General features: G+C 50.6%; 1 pseudogene; it reads right to left on the bottom strand.

Moving 5' to 3' along the window:
* Positions 1-320: 320 nt before the first annotated feature.
* Positions 321-2,506, bottom strand: LOC105476629 (putative UPF0607 protein ENSP00000382826; annotated as a pseudogene).
* Positions 2,507-4,223: the final 1,717 nt, after the last annotated feature.

Below are 4,223 nucleotides of genomic sequence, written 5' to 3'. Positions count from 1 at the left end.
TTTTCTTTGAAAAGCAGTGCCTTGCAGCTCCTTTTTCTGAGACAGAAAAAAAAAAATCAATGATCAACAACAGTCTAGTACTCAAGAACAACCTAGAAATAACAAATCAGTCTGTGTGTGTGACAGAAAAGGAGAGTGTTTGTGGTAAGGAAAGTTGCTACCGTTTCAGACTTCCACAGGGCAATTATAACAAACAGTGGGCAGCCGGGCAGAGGCCCTCCTCAGTTCCCAGATGGTGCGGGGACGAGGCAGAGACGCTCCTCAGGTCTCAATCTCTTGACCTCGTGATCCACCTGCCTCGGCCTCCCAAAGTGCTGGGATTACAGGTGTGAGCCACCGTGCCCGCCCTGCCATGTCTTCTTTCTCCTCCCAAGCGGCTGTTTTCGTCTCCTGGATTTTGATGTTCTACTTAATACCCCCATGTTCTTAACTATGTTGCCCTGCTGGAGCCGTCTTTCCCTTTGGGAAGCCTGACGCAGCTCCAACAGTGCCTCAGGAGATAGGCAGGGAAGCTTAGCAGGTGGGGACAGGTCGTCTCTATCCCACCTCAATTGCAGGGGAGGGGTCGGTGGCAGCGGCAGCGGTGGCCCTGACAGTTTTCTTTTGCGGGACCTGTGGCTAACAGCTCTGGGTGGAGAAGAGCCACTTGATGCAAGAGCTGCAGGATCCTTGCGCTGTAACTCCTTCCCCACCATCAGCAAGCCTGGAGAGCTGGGCAGGTGGTCTTTACCCAGCACCTTCAAGGCCGCCTTCTCTGGACACAGGAAGCAGCGCGGAACTGGGGCAGGGAGCACTGTTGGAACTGGGTCAGGCTTCCCAAAGGCAAGGACGCCTCCAGCAGGGCTGTGTGAGCTAGAGACTCCACGCCCTTGGAGTAGAAATTCACTGCATGCACCTGGACCTTGTCAGTCTGGTTCTTTTCTGTCAAGCCCTTGAGATGGACATTTCCCTCCAAGGGCCTGGGACTGCACCAGAAGGAAGTGAGGTTTCCTTGAGTCTCTAGGGGCCTGAAGGTGGAGGCTGCATCCCCATTGCTACAGGGGTGCCTTTTATTGTCCTCCTGCCCCTGGGTCTCTACCTGATCCACCTCCAGTGGTTCTTGGGGCTCTTCTTCTGCCCTCACCTCTGTCTTTGGAAGCGTGGCTGGGATCCGGGTCAGATTCCAAGACCTGATCATCTGCTCATCTAGCGAAGGCAGTCAGAGGTTAAGCTTGCGTCTGAGACTAGGGATCCTCACGCGGCTGAGGTGTCCGAACATCATGGAGTTGCGAGCAGACAGCATGGGTTTCTTCCTTGAGGGGAGCTTCCAGACCATAGAAGGCAGGACCTCCAGTGCCCGTGTTCCGAAGGAGAAGACACAGCCTTGTAGGGGCGCCGTCGCACCTGGCTGGAAAAGAAGGCCCAGGACCTCTCAGAGGGTAGAAGAGGAATTGGGAAGAGTACAGGGCTCCCGGGACAGGCACAGGCGCAGGAGCGGAGCGGAGAGCCCCGCCAGCTGGGAAGGCCTCACCGACAAGACAAGCAGATTGCCAATGGCGTTGCCGGGACCTGTGGAGGAACCAGGAACAAAATATGCTTAGACAAGCACGTTGCCTATGGCGTGGCCGAGACCTGCGGTGGAACCTTGGGAGGTCCAGGCGGGTGGATCACGAGGTCAGGAGATCAAGACCATCCTGGCTAACATGGTGAAACCCCGTCTCTACTAAAAATACAAAAAAAAAAAAAAAAAAAAATTAGCCGGGCGTGGTGGCAGGCGCCTGTAGTCCCAGCTACTCAGGAGGCTGAGGAAGGAGAATGCCATTAACCCAGTAGGCAGAGCTTGCAGTGAGCAGAAAGCATGCCAGTGCCCTCCAGCCTGGGCGACAGAGCGAGATTCCGTGTCAAAAAAAAAAAAAGAAAAAAAGAAAAAAAGAAAAAAAAAAAGGTTCGAAGAGCAAGTTGCCTATGACGTGGCCGGGACCTGCAGTGGAACGAGGAACAAAATATGCTTAGTGAACTGCCCATTTTGAGCGAATTGTGCGCGGACGAAAGTGAGGGTCAGAAGCGGAGAGGATACTCCTTAGTCACTCACCTCTCTGTGGCCTGCGCACACTGGGCACCTGGGACATCACAACTGGGCTGGTGGTAGAGCCAGGGTGTGGAGGAGTGCGCAGGTGAGGGCGCCTACGAGAGGAGTCAAAGGGCAAAGGGCTAGGCCCCTCCACTGGGCCAGCTGGACTCTAGCCTCAGGGACGTCCTGCTCCTGGGGTTAGGTGTGTGGCCCTGGATGGGCCCCGCTGTGGGGCTATGGGGGGTGCAGGGCTGATCCACCAGAGCCCTTCCTGCCTGGCGCCTGGCCTAGGCGCTGGCTAGCACGCAGTGGACCTGTCTTGGCCAGCCCTTTCCCCTGGGTTACAGGGTCAGAACCTGCTGGAAGCACAGCACAGGACCAGCCAGATCCCACCAGGCTCCCCCGGCGCCTCTCCAGTGCCTCTGTGCCACCTGGAGCCAGGTCTGCCTTCTCCATGGCCGCTCTGGCCTCGGGAGCTGCCACCCTCACTGTGCAGTTTTCCAAGTAGAGGACGTGGTGCCCTGACCTGACTGGATGCTGTCCTTTACCACATCCCTTCCTGGCAGGCAGGGTCTCCACTTCTTTTTACAAATTTGCCTGAGACCGTTCCTCAGGTCATTCAGGTGGTCATGGCCCAGCCACTCTGTGATTCCACAGCTGGCACTCTGTCCTGTGTGCTTCCTGATCATGGATACAGGATGTATTCTTATTTTTTCCTGCAGTCCTGGGGTACTTAGCACTGTGGCATATCTGTAATAAGCACATGCACACCTAGAAGGAGGTCTTCAACATGTAAGTTGACCGTGGTCCACTCTGGGCTCCAGTCCTCTACAAAGATGTAGGGCAGGGACTACCAGTTGTCAGCACGGCACCATCCCACATTGCTCTTCCAATGGAGCCTTTCAGCCCAGATATTCTTCTTTGTCTGGTGGGAAGGATCCAAGTATGTAAAGATTATGTTCTAAATCAGCTTTGGTCTATCCTAAAAGAAATTCACCAGTGGATTATTCCATATAGATAAAATTCAGTTTCTCTGGTCTTCCTAGAATGTGTCTAGAAAGCAAGTATATTATTTATTTACAAGTTAATAGTGGGTTAATGTTTTGGACTAAAATATGACCAACATAATTTGGTCATTGTGAGCATGCCAGCTCGGTCCACTCTTCACCACACATTATGATACCCTAAATATAACTCTAGATTTTCTTATCCCCAAGAAAAGGACATACTCTTGGGTGTCTGGACTAGTGAAACATGTATGAAAAAATATTCGGCCACTTTACATCTTTTTATTGGAGAATTGGAACCATCTATATTCAAAGATATTATTGAAAGGCAAGAAGTTAAAAAAAAAAAAAAGAGAAAGAAACAGTGCAGAAAACATGATTGGGGAAAGGTGAGGGAAAGCACCAATTCCACCTAAAATTATGAAAACCCTAGAGTTTGTATTTAGCTGGCTTCCTCCCAGCTTCTTTGTGTGGCCAGCTCTGCTGTCTTCCTCACCTTGCTGACACTGAGCAGATCTGTGTGTCTCTTTGCTGCTGTAGAGGGACACAGGATCAGTCAGTAACAAGATCAGAGGCAGCAACAGTGGATGCCTGACTTGGGGTTCGTTGAGTATGAGTGACTAAAAGCTAGAGCTTTACAGCAAGCAGCAAAACAACTCAAACTTCTCGCAGGTAACAAAAGATGATAGATTTGGAAGTCAAATAGCTGTGATTTCTAATCCAGACTTCCTAGCATGGCCTTAGAGAAGTGTCTAACTCTTCGTATCCATTTTTCTCATCTAGGGGAGCACAAGAAATGAACACTTAGCACAAACATATTATTGTGACAATTACATCAGGTAAGCCATAGAAATGACCTACCACGACGGCTTAAACATGGTAGGCACTTATACACCTGATCTAAGTGGTATTAGGAAAACAGGGGGTGCTCTTTGCTCTACTAATTATTCATATGAGGATTTAGAGCCTGCTAAAAGCAATGGTAGCATGTGGATTTGTGTGTAACTCTGAGTGATTGACAACATCTGCTTGGAGAAATGGGATGAGAATGATTTTGAGAAAGGCTCAGCAAGAAATAAGGTGGTGTTTTGAGTGAGAAAAGAGAGAATGGGGCCAAATATGCCAAATACGCTATTTCACAGTTAGCACCAATAGACAAATACAAA

The sequence above is a fragment of the Macaca nemestrina genome, chromosome 8, assembly GCF_043159975.1.
Source record: "Macaca nemestrina isolate mMacNem1 chromosome 8, mMacNem.hap1, whole genome shotgun sequence".
Classification (NCBI taxonomy): Eukaryota; Metazoa; Chordata; class Mammalia; order Primates; family Cercopithecidae; genus Macaca; species Macaca nemestrina.
This window is presented reverse-complemented; position numbering and strand designations above follow the sequence as displayed.